This window comes from Dipodomys merriami, unplaced genomic scaffold (genome assembly GCF_024711535.1).
Source record: "Dipodomys merriami isolate MVZ:Mamm:240054 unplaced genomic scaffold, mDipMer1.0.p SCAF_512, whole genome shotgun sequence".
NCBI classification, from domain to species: Eukaryota; Metazoa; Chordata; class Mammalia; order Rodentia; family Heteromyidae; genus Dipodomys; species Dipodomys merriami.
In genome coordinates this window covers 405954-429722 of record NW_027206083.1, presented here as the reverse complement: position 1 = coordinate 429722, position 23769 = coordinate 405954, and positions in this window count along the sequence as shown.

Below are 23769 nucleotides of genomic sequence, written 5' to 3'. Positions count from 1 at the left end.
GCTTTGGAATTTAAATGTAGTCAATCTGAAATCATTTATATTATTTCCAAACCAAACAACAAAATGGGTAAGTTGTGTGAGGTTTGATTTTCACAAATATTTTTTTTGGAGGGGGGTGTGTTGGGTCTAGTCATGGGCCTGAACTCTGGGCCTCAGTGCTGTCCCTCAGCTCTTCAGCTCAAGGCTAGTGCTCTACAACTTGAGCCACAGTGCCACTTCTGGCTTTTTTTTCTTTTTTTCCCCCTGCTTATGTGGTGCTGAGGAACTGAACCTAGGGCTTCATGCATGCAAGCAAGCACTCTACCACTGAGCCACCTTCCCAGACGGTTTCACAAATATATTTTTAGTGATTTTGGTGGTGGTGGTGTGGGGCTTGAACTTGAGGCCATGATGCTGTCCCTGAGCTCTTTAGCTCAAGGTTAATGCTCAACTACTTTAAGCCACAGCTCAACTCCCAGGTATTTGGTCATTAACTAGAGAAAAGACTCTCATGCAAGTTCCTACCAAGGCAAGATTCCATGAGCCATCAGACTCCAGTGAAGGAATACTTGTTTTTTGTTGTTGTTGTTGTTATTTGTTTCTTTTTGTCTGCATGTACTTCCATTTACGGTAGCACCACTCACAATAAAGATAGGGAATCAATCAAGTGTACATCATTGGACCAATAAAAAGAGAGCATATACATTCAGTGGAATGTTATTCAGCCTTAAGTAAAAAAAAAATAAATAAATAAAATAAAATCAGGTTCACGCCTGTAATCCTATCAATTCAGGAAGCTGAGATCTGAAGATCAAAGTTCAAAGTCAGCCTGGGAAGAAATGTCCATGAGATTCTTTTCTCCAATTAACCTCCAGAAAACCAGAAGCAGATCTATGGTTCAAAATGGTAGAGTGCTAGTGAGACAGTGCCCTAGACCCATGTTCAAACAAATAAAAAGAAAACAATTTCAACAATATAAATTGCACAGTAGAACACTAAGCTTCAAGAAATAATGCAGAGCCGGGTGCTGGTAGCTCACACCTATAATCCTAGCTACTCAGGAGGCTGAGATCTGAGGATCACGGTTCAAAGCCAGCCAGGCAGGAAAGCCCTTGAGACTCTTATCTCCAATAAACTACTATAAAACAAGAAGTGGCATTGTAGTTCAAGCAGTAGAGTGCTTGCCATGAGCTGAAGAGTGCAAGGACAGTGACCAGGCTCAGAGTTCAAGCCCCACAACTGACAATAAAAGAAGAAAAAAAAATAATGCAGGTACAGAAACACCAATATCAGACACACCCTTTTATATTTGAAGATTAAGAAATGTGGCTTTAGAGCAGACAGAAAAACCATAGGACACTGCTGAAGCATTGCTCATAGTCCTCCTTCAGTGAAGGGCAGAGCCTGAGGCTCCCGTGCCTTCTCTGATCCTGTCTCTTACCACTGAGCGCAGGCTTCCTCGCTGCAGCCATACTGGCATTTGTCCTGTTCTGCAGCAGCCCAGGATAACCTGTGCCAGGCTGGGGGCCACTGTTATTCTACTGCCTGGAATGCTCTTCCCCAGACACCCAGCTGCTCATCCCCCATCCTCCCCCACTCCCACCCACCAAAGAGATCTACTCTATGATACCCTGCTCAAAAATACAACCTTGTGCACATGCATGCACACACACACATGGGTGCAGACACACACAGAATATTCCCACCACTCATCCTTTCTGCCTTACATCTTCCTTCTGATGTATTCTCTTTATTACTTATGTAAATCTGGGTAAAGTCTTTCTCCATGCTTGAGTGTAAACTCACAAGGAGAGATATTTTTGTGCTGTTCTCAGCATTGTGTCAGTCTTCAGCATGATGTCTCTCACCCTGTGGTCACTCAGCAAATGTCCATTGACTGAAGGCCTACCCATTCCCTCACACACTTATTTGACAAGTGTCCTGTTGCACATGGTCAAAGCTCTTTCCCACTGCTTTCTTATGACTCCCTTCCACAGCCCTTCTCACCCTTGCCTTGTGGTCTCCTCACCTGTGTTTCCATGCCCTTTGCCTGAAGCCTTGTGCACCTCAATCTCACACATGGAGATGGTGTGCACACACCAGCTCACCTGCTCCTCCTCTGGGAAGCTTTTCCATCCCACACTGGCTCCTCCCTCTTCAGTTCTTCCAAGTCTTTCCTCCAGCCCTGGTCCCATCCTGCTGGTTAGAAGCCTATGTAATGATCTGTGTGATATTCTAGCTAAGCTGTGGGAGCCTCATTCTCTGGGGCAACTTTTGGTCCTATCTCCTTCACCTACTGAGCCAAATGCACTCCAACTCTTCCACAAAGGTTTAGGAGTGTTCTAGCATGCGTGTGCATCAGACTATCCATTGAAAAGTCAAACATAGACCTGAGTTTAGGACAGTGAGCTCATCTTGCCCCTTAAGACAAGACTGGCATGGAATCATAAAATGACTTGCCTCCTGCTTGGGATACTGCCCCTCTCCCCCATCTCCACAATGCAACTCAACACTGAAATCACAGCAGCGAAGAGGCACACTCTCTACTGCACTAGGACTACAAGACACTAGCCTCTTAAGCCAAACCCACAGATGTGAATTGAAGCCCACTCCCTCACTCTGAGCCTCAACTGCAGCTTTTGGGGCAGCAAGGCCTTGTCTCCTGGCAGTCTCTGCCTCACTCTGAGGAGATCATTTGACACATCTAGCTCTGCATTGAGAGCTGAACTTGAAGGAAGAAAAGAGCACATTTTCCTTCCTAATTCCGTCTCGACGTGCACATCAGGTTGGGTTTGAAGGAGGCTGATTCCCAGAGGAATTCCTGAGCAGCCATCTGCTTGTGTGCTTCTGAGACATCTTGGTAAAGAGAGAAGGAAGCTGTTAATCAATCATGCAAAGGGAGCTGCTTGCTCTTTCACTAGGAAATGGGAGTGCACATGTCCTTGAGTGTGCACATGTTCTGATATTCTAAGGGTCTTGATACACTTGCACTATACATGTCCTTCTCTCCATGTCCATTCTGCACAGCAGACTAACACCACCTTCCTTCCACACCCATTTTAATGTGTCACTGACACAGCTGTCCTTCAGATAAGTACACAAATACCTTTCATAACAACAGAGAAACAAACCTGTGCCACAAGAGATTAGCAAAGTCAAGTGCACTGCCTGATGCTGGAGGCTCTGTAATCCTAACTATCCTAGAAGCTACCTGGATTGCAGCGACAGCCAGTCTAGGAAGACTCCATCATCAATTAACTAGAAAAATGCAGACCTGGAGGTGTGACTCAAGTGGTAGAGCACCAGGCATGAACATGCAAATTGAAAGGAGAGAAAGAAAAAGAAAGACTGAGACAGAGAGATGAAAGACAGAGAAATGGACAGAGTTAGAGACAGATTCAAGAACAGGAAGAGAGAGAGAGAGGTAAGAGAAAAGGGAGATGAGAGGAAGAAGATGAGGGGAAGGAAAAGTAGACTAAGAGACGGTATGAGGTAGAAGAAGAGGAGGGAAGAGATAGTAGAGAGGGGGAAAGACAGGGAAAGGTGAAAGAGGAAAGTGATGGAAAAGGAAGCAGAGAGAGAATTAAGAAAAAAAGCACAGAGATAAAGACTTGGTACGAGCAAACACTCACAAACATATACACACAACAAAGAAACAAAAGGAAAAAAATAAAAGGCATGGAAACATCATGGAATTTAACAGTACTTCCCTCCCCACGTACCCTCTTCACTGAACACTGGACCACGAGGAATTCAGGATTCCTCAGCTCCCTTCATGACCTTCCACCTCTCAGTTCTCCTTCAGCATTAGTGTCAACCCTGTCATTCACCAGGTGCCTATCCTTTACCCTCTTTAGCCCTCACTGCTTCTTTCACCATAATCCCACCTCATTCTTTGAGGGGAGATCTGCTCCCCAAATAACCCTGAACTGCACTTGTCCACCAGGAGACCCAGTCCTCCTCTTGCTACAAATCTCATCAGTTAGCTCTGCAGGCTCAGCCTCCTAACCCCAATGTATACAGAGCAAAGTCCAGCTGTGCCCAACTCCTCCCCATCACACACTTGTCACCCAAGACAGCATCAGCCTTCAGCATTTCCTCTGTGTGGAAATCTAATAGCCCTGGATGAACCAACGCAAATAAGACAGTGGTGGAGAGTCACATCCAATCTTACTGAATCTCCACTCATGTCCAGAAGTAGTCATCCCAGGCAGGGTCCATCCTCAGATCAAGTCCACAGAGGCCTGGTCCATCCACAGGCACCACTATACCTCCATGTTCTCTCAGGTCTCCTGCTCCTTCAGAGGTTTCTCCAGCTCTCACTGAAAGGAAGAGAACATATTTTAATTAATATACTTTGTGATTCCAAAAATAGGCTCTACATGTTCACAGTGGTCTCATATGTGAAACTCAGCACTCACAACACTCTGTTTACCTGAGGAGAAAAATTGGGCTAACAGAGGAAGTTGCAATTACGACTTCAGGGTGTATGCATTAGGGTCTTTCAAATATGTGTTTTATCTTTTACCAATGTGAGCAAATAAATGAGAAATCGGGTTCTCCTGGATGATGGCTTTATGTTGGGATAGTGATGAGTAAAGGATTATAGAGAAAACACACACAGAAGAAACTGCATTGAAATGGAGAAAAGTGGGGCAGAAACCACTGTCATGGTACATGGAGACAGGTCTCATTTCTTTCCCAATGAAGACTTGCCCTTATGCTCCAACCCAGCCAGTGTAACTGGTGTGCTCAGGAGTTGGACCCAGTCATCTAGAGGCCACAGTAGGAGGAGCAGAGTCCAGGATGCCTCCTGACCCTCAGATCTATGGGCTTCAGCTCAAATGTAAATACAACAAATAAGTATATAAACATACAGGAAACCTACATGAAAGGTAAGGTGATTACCTGCTGTAGCATTTGGAACAAAACCACCTCAAGGACAAAGGTGAATGGTTGTCAGGTGAAGTCACCATGTGATCAAGCTGCAACCCCTACCACCTCTGAAGGTAAAGACACCTTCAAGCTACTTTTCCATTTTCCTTTCAGCCTGGGAAGGCCAGCTCAGTGTCAAATGTACTTTGACCAGAAGCTCGGCTGCAGAATCCTGTAGCACCAGGCACTTGGCCTGAGTGTGCTACACGGGGACTATGCCAGGCATGCTGGGCTCATAGCACTAGTCATGCCTCCTGAAATGAGTGAACTAGTGTGTAAAGGACTGGTAAATAGTCACAAAAATCAAGTCTGTGTGAGAGCTTGGGGGACTACTACTCTTCCATGTAGCCTAGGGGACCATTGCCAAGGCCACTGGGCACATGGGAGGATGCTGCTACTGCTACCTTGGCAACCATGTGGTAACCATGAGGACATCGACCAGAGACAGGGAGAGAAGGGGAGAGACAGACAGACAGACAGACACAGAGACAGAGAGACAGAGACAGAGACAGACAGATACAGAGCAATAGAGAGAATGGGTTGATCAGGCAGTTTGAATCTCTTGGCAAGTATAAATTTTACAGACATGACAAAATTTCATGAAACCAAAAAACAAAATTAAGAGCTAATCCCCAAATAATGTACCTATAAAAGCTTGTTTTTTAAAAGATGGTTTGACTGTAGCCCAGGCTTGCCTTGAACTCAAGAGCCTTCTGCATTTGCCTTCTAAATACTGGGATTACAGGTTTGCACTACCAGTCCATCATAAAAAGATCATCTTCCATCCTGAGGCTATCCAGGTGTACATCAAGGGTTGCACCTCTTAGAACATGCTCTTGTGACAGGAAATTCCAAAGGATTTCATAGCTCTGGGTCAGATGCTACTATAACTCAGGAAATTACTAAGGTCTTAGGAGCTCTGATTGAGGAACCAGGGTCAATGACCAAATAGTAGAGCAAAAGATCCTACTACCACCCCTGTTACTCAGGAAAGCATGAGTGTTTTGGGATTTCTATGTCAGGAACCATAGAAAAAGGCCAAATACATTTACATCACAGGCAATCACAGGAGATTGTTTACAAACAGAATGAATTACTCAGTAAGTCATCCTATCAAGGGTAATAGGTTTCTTGGTAGTTACAAATATGGAAAAGGAAAAAAAAACTGGAAGAATATTTGGGGTGAGATTGCAGTTGGAGGTGTCAGTGTGAACTCATGATTTTGAGTATATATAGATGGATATATATACATAGATTGGTGTACAAATCAGAAGTTGAGACACTCAGGAGGCTAAGAGCTTGAACACTGAAGTTTGAGACTAGTCCAGGCAGGAAAGTTTATTAGATTTCACCTCCAAACTAACCAGCAAAAAGCAGGGCTTAAAGGGGGGCTCAATTACTAGGACCCAAGCAAAGCAAGCAAGAGGTTCTGAGTTTACATTTCTTTACTACTAAAAGAAATTAATATAAATTTAAATGTGTATATGTGTAAATATACATGTATGGGCTTGTATATATCAATGCACACCAATATACATGAATACATGTATTTTGTATATTCGTTTTATGTATTTTCCAGTTCTCTTCTCCAAAAGGGTCTAGGAACAATAACATCTCAAAAGCAAAGAACATACCTAATACTCAGATGTTGGTTTCTAAATGCCATCCAGCCACAGCTCCTGGATAATAGTTGATTCAAAGACTAGAGCATGGAAGGTACTAAATAAACATTGATCTTGTGTATGAGTGAAGAACAAAAGCACTAATGAGGGCTTAGGGGTAGAGTGCTTGCCTAGCATCCATGAAGCCCTGGGTTCTGCAGTGCCACATAAAGAGAAAAAGCTGGAAGTGGCACTGTGGCTCAAGAGGTAAAGTGCTAGCCTTAAGCAAATAAGCTCAGGGACAGTGCCCAGGCCCTGAGTTCAAGCCCCAGGATTGGCAAAAAAAAATAAAATTAAAATAAAATAAAAGCACTAATAAAAGTCTGTTAGAAGGGGCTCGCACTGGCCAAGTCTGGAACCATCAAAACCATGACAGGAGTGGAATTACAACCCAATGCATTCAATAGGAATCCCTTAGCAAGTTCAAACATGAATAAATATGTAAATACATAAGCAAACTGTCAATGATGTGAGGAATGGGATATTTCCACAGCTTTATGTGTTTTCCCACACATCACTCAGTTACAAAGGGAGAGGAGAATTTTTTCAGTAGAAAAACGGGCAAATTTGGCCATCTTCAAGTGATCAAAATTACCTACTACACTCCCAAGACAAACTGATGTCCCCAGCCACCTGGTGGGATGCAGTGGGAGGCACACAGTGTCACTTCACGATAGTCCTGCAAGACCCAAGTCAAATCATGATAAAACTTCAGACAAGACTAAGTGGAAGTGGCATATAATCTTGAAAACAGTCAATAAAATTCTTGAAAAATTTTCAAGATTGAAGAAGACTGCAGAGCCAGAACCAGAGCAAGCAATCTTGACTTCTGGATAGGATCTTTTCACTATCAAAACTATATCATGAGCCAGGCATCGGTGGCTCACGCCTGTAATCCTAGCTACTCAGAAAGCTGAAATCTAAGAATCATCATTCAAAGCCAGCCCAGGCAGGAAAGTCCATGAGACTCTTACTTCAAATATCCCTCAGAAAACCAGAAATGGAGCTGTGCCTCAAATTGGTAAAGCTCCAGCCTTGAGCTAAATGCTCAGGGACCTTTTACTGGCCCTAATTCAAGCACCAGAAAGGAACCAAAAAAAAAAAAAAAAAGAAACCAATACTCAGACACTATGGATGGAACTGGAGGACACTCAATTTCATGAGAAACACCAATATCACACACACCCTTTCATATTTGAAGACTAAGAAATGTGGCTTTAGAGTAGACAGGAGAACCACAGGACAATGTTGAAGCATGGTGGGTCACCACTCTGCTCACAGCTTCCTTTGGTGTAGTGCAGAGCCTGTGCTGCCAAGAGGCTCCTGTGCCTTCTCTGATCCTGTCTCTCCCCACTGAGGCCAGGCTTCCTTGCTGCAACCACACTGGCATTTGCACTGTGCCAGCTGGGGGCCACTGCTATTCCAACTGCCTAGAATGCTTTTCCCCACACCCAGCTGCTCAGTCCCCTATCCTTCCCCAAAACCCCCTTGCCAAAGAGGTCTACTCTGATACTCAAAAATACAACTTTGTGCACATGTACACACAACACACATCTGCAAACACACAAAAACACAGATTATTTCCAACACTCATCCTGATTCTTTCTGCCTTAATCTTCCTTTTCATATATACTATGTACTACTTTTGTAAGTTTGAGTATTCTCATTCTCCATGCTTGAGTGAACTTCCTCAGTGAAGTACACTAATCTAATGCCCTGCTGAATGAATATCACAGTGGTGGAGGTTCATATCCAATCTTACTAAATTTCTGCTCATGTCCGCTTGTACTCATCTCCATCCACATGTTCCTATATTTTCATGCTTTCTTAGGTCTCTTACTCATTCAAAAGTTTCTCCACCTCTAGTTGATAGGAAGGAAAATATTGTAATTCCTACATTTTTTGGTTCAAAAAATGGGCTCTGGAGGTTTATAGTGTGGCAATATTTGAAATTCAGCTTCCTACACACCATGTGCCCTAGGACAATAATCAGGCCCTACTCTTCTTCCATGAGACCTAGAGGCTTCCCCTGGGAACTGCCAGGGAAAAGGAAGCACCATGCCCAAAGCCTGGTGCTCTGGGGAAGGGGGTGTCAACTGGAAGCATCTTTGGTGACTCAAAGTGTCTCTCCTAAGAATCTGACATCTCTCAGTGCTGAAACCCTTGTACTGTGGAAACGTAATTCTCTACCTCTCCATTCTCCACATGCAGCCCAACCCAACACCCTTTCCTTTCCCAAAATTTTCTAAGTTGTCCCTCATACAAGTACACAAATTCCTTTTGTAATAACAGAGAAACCAATCTGTGCTTTACCAGATTCACAAAGTCTAGGTGCTGGAGGCTCACCTGTATAATCCTAACTACTGTACACACTGACACTGAGAAGACTGTAGATAAAGCCAGTCTGAGCAGACTCCATGTCCAACTCAGTAGAAAATCAGGCCTAGAAGAGTGACTCCACTGGTAAAACATCAGCCAGAAACACGCCCACACTCAAGAGAGAAAAAGGGAAAGAGGGGGCCTGAGGGGGAGAAGGAAAACAGACAGAGAGAAAAAGAGAGGGACATGCATACATACCTAAACACAGAGAGACAAAGAGACAAATTCAAGAGAAAGGATTGAATGAGAAGGAATGAGATAGGGAGAAGAGAATGATTAGAGGGAGGAGAAGAGGAGAAGAAGAATGAGGGTGTAAGAAAGGAGAGATTAGAGACAGTAGAGGGGAGGAGGGCCCAAGGAAAGGCCACAGAGGGAAAAGGAGACTGAGAAAGAGAAAAGAACAGAGTTCAAGCCAGCACATTCCCAAATGCATGCACACAACCAACAAAAAGACAATTAAAAAGCATTGAGAAATCATGGAAATTAATAGTACTTCCCTCCCCACCCACCCTCTCCACTGTACATTGTTCCATGAGGAGTTCAGCATTCCTTACATTCCTCCTCAGCTCTCTTTCAGCATCAGTATCAACCCTGTCTTAAACCAGTTATGCATCCTTTGCCTATTTGGACCCTTATTGCTTCTCTCGCCACAAATCCATCTCATTGTTTGAGAATAGCATTGCTCCTCAAATACCCCTGAGCAGTACCACTGACCCACCAGGAGCCCCAGCCCTCCTCTTGCTGCTATTCTCATCAGTCTACTCTGCAGGTTCAGCCGCCTGACCCAGTGTATACAGAGAAACGGCCAGATTTGCCCAACTCCTCCCCATCATACACTTGTCACCCAAAGGCAGCATGAATCCTCAACACTGCCTCTGTGTGCAATTCTAATGCCCTGGGTGAACCAATACAAATATTCTAGTGTGAAGGCTCATATCTAATCTTACCGAATTTTTGTTCTTGTGGGAAGGCAGTCATCCCAGGCAGGGTCCATCCACGGGTGTGGTCCATATACAACCAAAGTCCATCCAGGCTATGTCCTTCCACAGATCCCAGTTTATCTCCATGATTCCTCAGGTCTCCTGTTCCTTGACCACCTCTAGCTGAACGGAAGGGAATATCTTTTAATTCATACACTTTGTGATTCCAAAAATGGCCTCTTGATGTTCAAATATTTAAAACTTGGCTCTGATAGCATTCTTGATTCCCCAAGGAGAAAAATTGGGCTCTGCTATTCTTCCATGAGGCCTAAAGTCTTTACCGGGAAACGGAAGCACCATGCCCAAGCTGGTGCTTTGGGAAAGGGGCCCTCTCTGGGGACTCATAGAGTCTCTACTAAGAATCTGACACCTCTCAGCGCAATTGTACAGCACATATGTCGTCCTTCCCTGTCCATTTACACAAACCCATCACCCCCTTCCTTCCACAACCAATTGTAAGGTGACTCTACACAGCTATCCCTCACATAAATACACAAATGCCCTTTCAAAATAGAGAAAGCAACCTTTGCCACACCAGATTAACAAAGCCAATTGCATTCCCTGATGCTGTAAGCTCTTGTCTGTATTCCTACCTATCTCCCAAGATGATACCTTGAAGATTGCATTTACAGCAAGTCTGGGAAGACTCCATCTTCAAGTAAATAGAGAAATGCATGCCTGGAAGTATAACTCAAGCAGGAGAGAACCAGACATATCCATGACAACTGAGAGAGAGAAAAAGAGAAAGACAGAGAGGGAGAAAGGGAAAGAAGGAAAAAGGGAGAAGTGTGGAGAGAGAGGAAGAGTGAGGGAGGTGGAGGGAGAGAGAGACAGATTCAAGAGCAGGAAGAGAGGGAAAGGGAATGGTAGAGGGTAGTAGTGGAACAGCAAGAAGAGGAACAGGAGAAGTAGAATAGGAGTAGCTATGGGAGGAATGAAAACAAAGGAAGAGAAATGGTGGGCGGCAGCAGGGAGAAGGTGAGAAAAGTGGAGAGAGAACAGAGAAGGCAAAGGAAACAGCATAAGAAAAAAAGCACTGAGGTGTAGCAGCACACACTCACAAACACATACACACAACAGACAAAAGGAAAAAAAAAAGAATAGTGATCAAGAAGTCTTACAAATCAACAGTTAATTCCTTCCCACCCACTTTCTTCACTGAAGAATGGCCCATGTGGAATTCAGGATTCCTCAGCTCCCTTCTTAATTTGCCTCCTGTCATTTCTCCTTTACATTTAGTGTCCACCCTGTCATTTACTTTGTACCCATCTTTTCCCTCTTGTAGCCCTTATTGGGACTCTCACCAGAATCCCTTTTTGTTCTTTCAGGGGAGATCTGCTCCCAAATAGCTCTGAGCTGGACCACTGATCCTACCTACTGCAGAAAATCTCATCAGTCTGCTCTGCAGGCTTAGCCTCCTGACATCAGTGCACATATAGCAAAAGTCAGGTGTGCTCAAATCCTCCCTATAACACACTTGTCACCCAAGGGCAGACAGCATCAGCCTGCATCAAAGCCTCTCTGTGGAAATCTCATGGCCCTGGCTAAACCAACACAAATAGCCCAGTGGTAGAGGTCATATCAACCTTACCAAATTTTTGCTACTGTCCAGATGCAGTCATTCCAGGCAGGGTCCATCCAGTGGCACCACTGTATCTCCATACTTTCTCAGGAATGCTGCTCCTTCACAGGTTTCTCTACCTCTACGATCAAGGAAGGAATATTATTCTACTTCATATTTTTAGCCAGTCTAAACAGTGGCTCTGGTTGGTCAGACTGTTCTCTTATTTGAAACTCAGCTAACCCAGCCTTCTGGTTCCCCTTAGAGAAAATGGGGACTCATGGGAGGAGTTGCCATTCAAAACAACCTGTCTTAGTAATAGGGTCTCTTTGATTGTGAGCAAATAAACAATTCTGAAAGAAGAGATGCTTGGATGAAGGTTTTATGTTGGGATAATGATGAGATTTAGAGAGAAATTACACACGCAGGAAAGTGCATTGAAATGGAGGAAAGTAAGGGCAGAAACCATTGATAGTGCATTGGGTGAATGGAGACAGGTACCTCTCCATTCACAGTGAAGATTTGCCTTTGTACTCCAACCCAGCCAGTGTAACTAGTGTGCTCAGTAGTTGTACCCAGTCACCTAGAGACTGCAGAAGGAGAAACAGAGTCCAGGATGCTTCCTGCCCCTGAGATCCATGGATTCCTATACCACCAAGTTCAAGGGCCTCACTTTAAACCTAAATAAATAAACTAGCAATTGGGGACACAAGCAACCTACGTGAAAGGTGAGATGAACTGAAGCGTTTGGGACAAAAACACCTTAGTGTTCAGAGGACCAAGGGAAAAGGTTGTTCAATAAAGTGACAATACTATTAAGTAAGGGATCGATGTGTAAATGCCCAGCTCAGAAGGTACAGCAGATTGAGGCCACCTTTCAACTTATCTTTCAGCATTGGAAAGCCTTGGTGATGTCAGCTGTCCTTTCTCCGAAAGGAATCCCTGCCGGAGAATCCCCTAGCAGCCGTCACACAACCTGGCCATGCTGGACTGAGACCTCCACAGTGTGAACTTCCTGCATGACTCCTTTCCCACCTGCAGCTCTTCAATTCCACATCTCTCTGCTTTAGTTAGACTCACCCCGAAGATCTGAGTCTGGTGGCTTTCAACTGTGCTGTTTCAGAGTTCTGCACTGCTTTCTCTGGGACAGCTTTGTTCTCAATCTGTGAACATTACTTTGGGGCCTTCACACAGCAGCAAAGTCTGCGAAAAATGGTGACTATCCTGTTAGCCACCCTCCTCCAGCCCTGTCTAATGTTCCACCTGAGGACTATGGCCTCCCCCTGAGGATGCCCAGAGGGAAGACCATTTTCCACTGAGTGGAAACTGTCTAGTGTACCCGACCAGCTAAAAGAATCTGGGCCACAAATGAAGCTGGAACTGGAGCTCTGCAGGGTGTAGAGCAGAAGGACAGGCAGACTGGCACTTTGGGTTCTCTTCAGAGGTAACTGAAAATTTGAGGACAAGCTGAAGGTGTTACATCCTGCAGAATAGGTGGCTCTTTTTTGTGGAGGAAGAGGGCTGGTGGGATTGTCCTCAGGAGGTGTGCATGGTGGACTAGCCAAAAGCATCATTTTTGATTCCACACTTCTGGTATTCTCCTTTATGTTTTCATGGATGAGCAGGTAGGTGCCATGGCTTCATTGAATGCTCTGTTCTTTCTTTTTAATACCAGCTACAGTGTACACCATGTTGCAAATGACTGTGACAATAATGGGGTCCAGCTTGCTGGGCAGTTGCTAATCAGGAAGCAGGCCAAATCCCACACTTAGGGCCAGCCATGGGTGCTCCATTATCTCCTCAATAGCAGGCCTCAGATTGAAGCCCACAGTCAGCAGTTTAGGAAGGAGATCACGTCCCATTGCAGTTGGTAAAGGGGACCGATGTACCTGGCCTCTAGGATTTGTTTCCATATCTGAGTCATCTTATTCTCCTCAAATGGGAACTTTCCCGTTGTCATCATATACAAAAGCACACCTAAGTCCCCAAATGTCCACCTTGTACCCACTGAACATGTTTTGTAGGATCATTTCAGGGGGGTGGAATAGTAAGGCTCCACAAACCCCCTTTAGCAACTGTCCTGGGGTCACCCTGAAACGTCAAAATCACTGACCTTAACATTGCCATTGGTGTCGAACAGGACGTTGTTGGCCGTCAGGTCTAGGTGTGCAATTCAGTTCTCTTGAAGGTAGTGAACGGCACTCGTGATCTGCTTGAACAACCTCTTGGCTTCATACTGGAATAGGCGTATGCAAGGGGATTTATTGACTCCACCCCAAGAGATGGCCCTGAGTGGCCAGCTCAGTGACAAGGAGTCTTCATCCTCCATCACCTGGAACAATTGGATGATGTGTGGGTGACGTACACTTTTCACAATGGTTACTTCGTTTTCTTTTTTCTGTTTGGTCTGGTCGTGGGGACTGAACTCTGGGCCTGGGCACCGTCCCTCAGCTCTTCAGCTAAAGGCTAGCACTCTACCACTTGAGCCACAGGGCCACTTCTGGCTTTTTTCTTATGTGGTGCTGAGGAATCGAACCCAGGGCCCCAGGCATGCAAGGCAAACGCTCTACCACTGAACCAACTTCCTACCTGCTACCTCGTTTTCTATCTCATGACTTTTCAGATCTTTCCTTGGGAGAACTTTGACTGCCACTGTGGTGTCAGTGAGGCAGTGATGGGCCAGCTTCTCATAGACACAGCTGCAGTAACCGATAATCTTTGTCAAGTTGTACTGTGCAATGACAGTGATCTCCCCCTCCGTGGGGGAGGAACTAAAGTTGTACATTAACACCTTGTCCCTGGGATGGCAAGTAATCAAGCTTAAGAATTACCTAAGATGATCTAAATGAAGTGGACAACTAATAAATCTTAAGAAACAGAAGGTAACCTACCAACAAACAAGTAAACACAACCCCCAGCTAAATAAATGAAATCCCCAAACCCAAACAACACAACTACCACTCCCCACACCCAAAGAAAGCAATCAAGTAGTTCTGAGTTAGTCCATCAGGTCACCGGAGTAAAAGCTCCCAGCACTGTAACTGAAAAAGCTGGAGAGCAGCTGCCTCATATGTACCCTGTTGGGCATACCTTCACAATCCTCTGTGATGTCAGGGGGAAATGGACCAATCACAAGTCAGGCCATTGACATCAGTGAGGAAGTGGACCAATCAGAGCCCAGTGCATACCTGCTGGAAGTTAGGTACTTGGTCCAGGAAGTCTGTTGCTAATGACACTGGGCACATGGCAGGATGCTCTTACTGCTACCATGGCAGCCATGTGGAAACCATGAGGACATTGGCCAGTGGCCCTCATGTTTCCTCGGGGTTGGGCATCCTAGGATGGCCATCCTAGGATGGCCCCTGTGAGGACATCACCCAGTGGGGTATTGATGAACCACAGAGAGCGAGACAATCCATGGAGGCACAGTGAGAAGTGAACAAAAGAAGTTTATTTATACCAGAAAGGTGTCTTGAGACTTCCTTGTCCTTTTAGATACCCAGAACCAAGAGCAGCCTCGATCACCAAACCTCCAAACCTCCAATAGGCAGTCCTGACACTCCAACTTTTATTGGTTGGTCTTCAAACCACCAATTAGTTGGTCTGCAAACCTCCAAACCTCAGATCTCCAAAGCCCCAAACCTCCAAACCTCCAAAGGGGAAGGCTTTTCCCTTTCTTCCCTTCCTCCCCCACATGTAGGCCTCTCCACTGTCCACAGGCCTCTCTAGAGGGAGGTCCCAAATGGCCTCCAGAGGAGGCCCTGAATGACCTCCAAAGGAGGCCCCAACAGGCCCTTCAAGGAGGCCCTGAGTGACCTCAGGAGGATGTTCCAAATGGCCCCTCAAGAAGTCCCTGAAGGACTGGGATGGTGGCTCAGTGGTAGAGCTCTTGCCTTGCATGCATAAGGCCCTGGGTTCAATTCCTCAGTACCACATAAGAAAAAAGCCAGAAGTGGCCCTGTGGCTCAAGTGGTAGAGTGCTAGCCTTGAGCTGAAGAGCTGAGGGACGGCGCCCAGGCCCAGAGTTCAGACCCCACGACCAGACCAAACAGAAAAAAGCAAAAAGAAAAAAAATCCAGAAGTGGTGCTGTAGCTCAAGTGGTAGAGCGCTAGCTTTGAGGTGAAGAGCTGAGGGACAGTGCCCAGGCCCTGAGTTTAGGCCCCACGACTGGAACCCCCACCCCCCCCAAAAAAAGTCCCTGAATAGCTCCTCAAGAAGCCCCAAAGGACCTCTCAAGGAGGTCCCAAATGGCCCCTCAAGAAGCCCCAAATGGCCTCTCAGAGCTTGCCCTGTCCTCCACAGGCCTGCCCTGCCCTACTGTGGCAGGCTTTCCCCTCTTGCCATCTCTCCCCCTCCACTCCCAATCCTCTCCTTCCTCCACACTCAATTCCTGCCTCAGGACTTCCGGTCTTTCCTTTACTCTCATCTCTTCAGAACCACTGGTCTCCTCCTTACTCCCCTCTCCACAAGAGACCAGGTGTCCTCAGGACTCCTCCCTCCTCCCTCCCAATGTGTTTTCCCCTAACTTCCCCCCTAGCCTTGGAGCATGCAGCCTATATACACCCAGAAAGGCTGCACCCCTGCCCCATTAATGGCATCAAACTGATATTCATGATCTTCCCCCAAGCAGCCCAAGTCCAATCCCAATAGTCAGCTCCCTATGTGCATGTCTCCAGGAGCATGCCCCTTCCCCTTTTGGTGGCCTGCTCTGCCCCTTTCAGTGGCATGCCCCAGCCATGGCACGCTCCTCCAGTGCCCCTTGGGGTGGTGACATCAGCCTCATAATGCCCTGCTCTGTCCAGTGGCTGGGTCTGTGGAGTTGTGAGGCTTGACTCTTGATGCTGCTCCCCCTCCAGCAGGCCGGACCATGAGGCCACACTATTGTGCCCCACTGATTCCCTGGGTCCCACGGGTTATTACAGACACTATCCTTGTACAGAAATTATAACACTGTCCTTTTCACATAGCATGGTCTACATCTAATTGCAAGAGAGCCTGAGATAAGGAGACTTTGTAAAGATTCAACTCAAAAATTTCTTTCCACTTGAGAAGAGAGACAAGACATCCAAGATGAAGTCATAGTTTTGTCCACATCTACCATTCTCATTTCTGATTCCAGTTTGTATGGGTCCCTGTGCTGCTTTGTACCTCTTTTTACTGTTTTTGATTCACTTACTCCCTTTTTTAAATCTTTATTTATCCCTCACAGGTTAGAAATAAAGTATCTTGCTTTTATATCTTTTAGTACCGTTGTCTTGAATTTTAATATATCTATAATTGTTCTAATAAAAACCATACACAAAGTATGTCTATCTCAGAAGCAGACTTCTATTTTATGGACCTGAAGTTTATTCTACTTGAGAGGTCTTTTATTCTTTATTTCATTTAGTTATTCATTTATTTTTGGCCATGGAGCTTGAACTCTGGACCTGGGTGCTGTCCCTCAGTTCTTCAGCTAAAGCCTAGCACTCTACCACTTGAGCCACAGTGCCACTTCTGGTTTTCTGGTAGTTTATTGGAGATAACAGTCGCATGGACTTTCCTACCTTGGCAAGCATTGAACTGCTATCCTCTCATCTCAGCCTCTTGAGTAGCTAGGATTGTAGGCATGAGGAACCACTACTCAGCAACTTGACAGGTCTTTTTAAGGGAAAAAAATTATTGATGTGTCAGGCACTGGTGGCTCTCATCTGTAATTCTATCTACACAGGAGGCTGAGATCTCAGGATTTCGGTTTGAATTCTGACTGGGCAGAAAAGTCCATGAGACTCTTCTTGACAATGACAAGATAACCTCGTGTCCATATGCCTCAAAATGGTTGAGGGATAGCCTTAAGCAAAAAAGCTCAGGGACAGCACCCAAGCCCTATGTTCCAGGTCAAGGACTGGCAACAACAACAGCATTAAAAAGGAGATGGGTGTAATAAAGCCATATTCACAAACACAGAATGCAGAAGGCAGAGGCAGGAGGTTCAGAGATTGAGGCCATCTTGGCCTTTATAGTGAGTTACAGTCCAACCTGGGCTACATAGCAAGACCTAGTTCCAAAAAAATCCCTCTTACCCTAAAACACCCAGGAAGTTCACTTATAGATGAATCTCAGAGAGCTGTTCTTCCATAAACCTATTTCATTTTGTCACATATTGTCACCTACTACTTTATTCTTTCTTTTTATAAAAGTCTCCATAAGTAGTTGCTGACATTTATCATTGTTGGGTCATACATGAGGGTTATTTATACATCCCAAAATACTTTGTCCCTATTCTTTGTTCTTTGAATTCTCTCCCTCCTTTCTTTCCTCTGTTTACCCTTCCTTTTCTTTACTAGTTCCTCCTTTTCTCTTCATTTGCTTGTTGCCCTTATTCCTCCCTTTAGTCTGTCCCTTCCTTCCTTTCTGAGATACAATTGGGTGATATAGTGCAAGCTGTTCTGGAATTTATGTTCTTCCTGCCTCAGCATTCTGAATGGCAGTACTACAGGAGTACACTGGCATGACTGGAAAATTCCCAAAGGGAGAGAATATTGGATCATTATCTTTTTTCCATAAAGTTCTCCCTAGATTCCCTAGACTCTTCACACACATGAGGCTGTTTCATGTCTTATTTGTCTCTTAGGCTCTTTTCTGAATTTCCTTTTGGTTTCCTGTCCCATTCAGTGGCCCTTAGCCTTGGAGTGGTTCCAACCAGTGTCAGGCATACCCAACCCTCTCTGAGACAAAGTAGCTTGGGCACAGGCTCATTCAGGCACCGAATATGACAGAGCATAGATGAAATGTAGATTGTCCCTTCCTTTCAGGATCCATAAGCCATTAGCTGAGCAGATCCCCTTAAGGGAACACACTCTGAAAGGAAGTTCCAGGTCAAAACCATACTAATCTCGACAATCCCCTGCAATCTCTCATTTTTCAGATAAGGCCATATCTAGTTATTATTTCTAGTGAATAGAACATGGCAGAAATGAGAGATATCATTTCTCAGATTGCAATATAAATAGCTGTTGCTCTCACAGTAGGATTTCTCTCTCTTGCTCTCTCTTGCTCTCTCCTTCTCTCTCTCATTCTCCTATACCCTTTGCTCTGGGTGAAACAAATGCATGTGTGAGCAGTGTATGAGAAGGCCCCAGAACAAGGAGCTGCAGCTTCCAGATGACAGTTGGAAGACATGAGTGGGAAATAGTCAAGCCTGGAAATGACTCTGACTTAAGTCCAGGTTTTGAATCTATCTATTTTGGTTTCTGAATAATAATCAGCTGGGCACAACTTCCCCAATGAGAAAATAATACCCAAAGGCGGCAGGTGGCCATTCCTATAGACTATGCAGAAACCATGTCCTGAATGGAAAAAAGTAGACTTTTTCCCTAGTCTGTGATGCCTCAGCAGACAGTGTCCTCCAGTTAAGTCTCTCATTCTTATCATGCAACAAAACCAGTCTGCTGCATCTTTCCACTGCAGATGAGTGCCCTGCAGTGATTTAAACCATGGTCAGAAAGAGGATGAGACCACCTTGGTAAAATGTATCCAGCTGTAACAAGGTCAGTAACAGGGGATGGTACATTCTCAACTCCCTTTACTGCACGCAGGACCAAAGACTGTGGTTCCAAATAGCATGCCCTTTGGATTTGTGAGACAGAAATCTTGACTTCTATCCAGAAAGATGGGCAAAGAAAAAGAGGTCCTTGGCTAGATTTCTCATTACAGGGCAGTTTGATAACAGATGAGACCAAGACTCACAGGTACTATATCTCTGCAGAAACCGGTCCCCAAAGAAGAGTGATGGATGGAAGTCACTTTGGAGAGAGTGAGTGAGTTTCAAAGTGGTGCTGACTAGTATCTGGGGATGGCCCCTGGCTTCTTGCTTGATTAACCATCTCTGCTAAGTTTGTCTGAAGATGTATAAGCACAGGCTTTCTAAACCATAGAGATAAATGATACACACAAACAAACACTCCCACAGAGCAGGTGATATGTCAAACATGTCCATTCCAAGTCGATTGACCTGAATCAACACTTCAACTATTTCAGTGTTTATAAAAGTGCCTATGAGCCAGGTGCTGGTGGCTCATGTCTGTAATCCTAGCTACTCAGGATGCTGAGACCTGAGGATGATGGTTCAAAGTCAGCCTGGACAGGAACTGTCCAGGAACTTTTCTCTCTAATAAATCACTCAGAATGCTGGAAGTGTCATGGTTGCTCAAATGGTAGAGTGCTCACCTTGAGCTGAAGAGCTGAGGGACAGTGCTCAGGCCCAGAGTTCAAGCCCCACAACCACCAAAAAAAAAGAAAATCTGTAAGAAAATATCAATAATGCTTTTTGAATGCAAAAAATGATACCTGTTGTTGCAGAGAATAATTTCACATGTTTGAAATCTCCTAATCTTGGTTTTCTATTGTGTAAGGATCACCAAAATCTATCTACACTGGTTCATTTTATTCTTTTTCTTTTTCGGGTCCAGTTGTGGGCCTGAACTCTGGGCCTGGGCGCTGTTCCTCAGCTCTTCAGCTCAAGGCTAGCTCTCTTACCACTTGAGCCCAGCGCCACTTCCGGCTTTTTTCTCTTTTTTCTTATGTGGTGCTGAGGAATCGAACCCAGGGCCTCAAGCATGCAAGGCAAGTGCTCTACCACTGAGCCACCTTCCCAGCCCCTGGTTCATTTTATTCTTAAGAATCATCCCAAGAATTGTGTTTTATTTATTATTATTCAAACACACACACAGGATTGCAGCTTAAAATTACAAGTCAGGTATTTAAGTGTGGAATCTAGAATTGGAACCCAGCTCCAACCACACTCATGTGTACTACTCTATGAAGAGGAATGCAAGCAAGCAAATACTTGATGTTGGTGTTTTTGTTTTAATTTTGCTGTACCACTTGAATAACAGCTCCACTTCTGGCCTTTTGGTGATCAATTGGCAATAATAGTCTTAATGGTCTTTCCTAACTGGTTCACTTCCAACTGTGATCTTCAGATCTCAGCCTCGTGAGCAGCTCTGCTTTAGGTGCTTGGCTTTCCCTGAAAGCCAAAATGAATTTATAGCTCTAAAAGAGGATGGGGCAGGAGTGGGAGGGAGGATATATCTGATTTGGTAGCCAAGCTCCAAGAGCCAAGTATCACTTTTTTCACCCATTTAGACTTAGAAAGATATGCATATCTAGATATAAACATTTTTATAGACATGACTACAGAACATGACTTAAATGTGGAAATATACGGGTGAAATGGAGGGAGAATGATAAGGTATAAATAATATTAAAATACATTGTGACTAGGTAAGAAAATAGTGTAAGGAGACACACTGAAAGCTACTGAATGTGGTGGTAGAGGAGTATGGAAACAAAGCATAATCAAAGAGGTGAATCTGACTAAATTATAATACATGTACTGGTGAAAAAGCATATAGAAACCCCACTGTTGCCTTAAGTTACACTAAAAATATGAAAACAAACTGAATGATAGGAAAGCAAAATATGAGGGAAGGCCAAGAGGGAAGCTGAATGAGGGTGAATACGGTATGAGTGTATTAAAAGAGAACAAAGAAACCTGTTGAGATTTGGAGAGAGAGAGAGAGAGAGAGAGAGAGAGAGAGAGAGAGAGAGAGAGAGAGAGAGAGAGAGAGAGAGAGAGAGAGAGAGAGAGAGAGAGAGAGAGAGAGGGAGAGAGGGAGAGAGAGAGGGAGGGAGAAAGAGAGAGAGAGAGAGAGAGAGAGCTTGAATACAGGATCCAGCAGGCACTGTTACTTAGCTTTTCTGCTCAAAGATATTGTTCTATCCCTTGATCCACAGCTCCAATTCTGGCTTCTTGATAATTAGTTGGAAATAAGTGTCTCACAAACTTTTCTGTCCCAGTTGGCTTTCAATCAAGATCCTTGGATTTCAGCCTTCTGAGTATCTAGGATTGCAGGCATGAACCAATAGTGCCTGCCTACATTTGTTTCAAGGATGGAATGAAAGAAAGTGATGGAGGAGTGAGTTTAACTGAGATGCAGTGTATGCATGCATGGAAATAGCACGAGACCTTTCTTTCTTTCTTTCTTTTTCTTTTGATCGGTCGTGGGGCTTGAACTCTGGGCTTGGGTGCTGTCCTTACACTCTTCAGATCAAGCTGAGCACCATACCACTTGAGCCACAGTGCCACTTCTGTTTTTTTTTTTTCTCGTGGTTGGTTGGATATAAGAGTCTCAAGGACTTTCCTGCCCAGGCTGGCTTTGAACCACGATCCTCAGATCTCAGCTTCCTGAGTAGCTAGGATTACAGGAGTGAGCCACCGGCACTTTAGAAAACTAATTACATGGTAATAAGAATCGTCTTTAAAAAGAGTTTGTTCTGGGTGCCAGTAACTCACTCCTATAACCCTAGGTACTCAAGAGGCTGAGATCTGAAGATCACAGTTTGAAGTGAAACCAGGCAGGAAAGAACATTAAGCCTCGTATGGGCATTGTAGGAAAGTGGACTAGTCCCAGGTGGTGGTGGCCATGCAATGATAATGGTCCCTTGGCATTCTGGTGACAACTCTGCTCAAATCCAGATGTCCTGAGCTCCTGGGGAATGGTCTGTGAAAAGATAGAGAAAATAAGGTTGTTGATGTAAGTTTCACAGGAAGTGCAAAAGACTCATGTGAGCCAAAATGACATCCTTTTTCTAATCCTAGACTTCTCTGAATTATCAGTATGCCATTGTGCCCTGTGAATCTCTTAGTGGATATCTATTGTGTACAAGGCAGGACTTCATCCCCACTGTCAACTCCTTTCTCCAAGTCTCCATTTTTTCTTGTATCAGCAGGAGTAATGGACCTCCTCTTACCATGGCTTCCAGTCCCTGGTGGAGAGGAGGATCAAGAGGAGGGGTACTTCCTGGCAATGAGGGCGTTCCCATGATGGCACCTCAACAAAGCACATGCAGACCAGGAAGACAGAGGTCCACAGGCAAAGAGACATCACTGTAGCAGGTGCAGTGCCAGTTTGGGAAAGGTGGCAATGAATGTGGCTCCAGTTCCATGACCACCAGTGGTAACGGCAGAACTGACCAACCCCGGAGCGATACTGGGGAGTGGTAGCAAGGAGGCCTCTGAGACAGCCCAACCCCCCTTTATTCTCTGTGGGGCTCTAGGGCGCCTTAGTCAATGTCTATGTAGCTCTGCAAGTGTGTTCCCAAGTCCCTTCACCCAGTTTAAGGTCCTTTCACACACACTTACAGTCCCTTGACCTGCGCTTCCGGTCCTATGAGTGTGTGTGTCTGTGTTTGTGTGGTTGTGTGTGTGTGTGTGTGTGTGCATGCATGTGCACACACACACACACACACACACACACACACTCACATGCATACGTGCATGTGTGTGAAGTGTCCCACTTACCTTGAACTAGCCCGAGACCGGGAGGCCATCACACACATATTGCAGTCACATGCCCACATGGACTATGAGGATGGTGATGCATGCACTCAGTCTGAAGACACCCTAGGTTTCTCATCCCAGCAACAGGTGCAGCACCAGTTGGGGGAGGACAACAACGAACACGGCCTAGGTCGTGAGACTGCTGGTGGATGCAGTGGATTCAAGCAGCCTCGGGCTGGACCCAGGAGACAATGCAGGGCAGATTCTCAGCTTCCCGCTTCTTTTTTGGGTGGCTACTGTGGTCATACCCATGCAGGCTCATCCAGGTGGGTGTACATGTACATGTATGCGCGTCTGTGCATGCATGTCCCTCACCAGCGTGCATGATTATGCGCATTGCATGTGCATTCACTTGACCCTGTGCACATGCCCTTCCCTCACACTTCTGGGCTGGGCTTCTAAACCTCCTGATAAGCTGGAGGTTTAACAAAAGGGATGTGAATGTCACTTAGTGGTACAGTGCTTGTCTAGCATATGCATGAAACCCTGGGTTCGATTCCTAAGTACCACATAAACAGCAGAAAGCTGGAAGTGGCTCAAGTGGTAGAGCGTTGGCCTTGAGCACAGCAAGGCTCAATGACAGTGCCCGGGCCCTGAGTTCAACCCCAAGACTGGCAAAAAAAAAAAAAAAAGAACAAAGCTCACTAGAAAACAGAGTACAAAATCTACTTTATAGATAGTGCTCCAACCAAGCAGGGTGCCCTGCTGCATCCTTCACTGGATGTTTTCCAATACAATCTGGGAAAGTCTTACCTCAGGTCTGGATTCCAGCAGTCATGGGTCCTCCAGCCTCTCAGGAGATATAGAAGCCCAGCCAGGAAGTGTGAAGGAAGGGCACGCATGCACACAAACTGTGATGGTACAAACGTGCAATGGGCATGAGCCCAAAT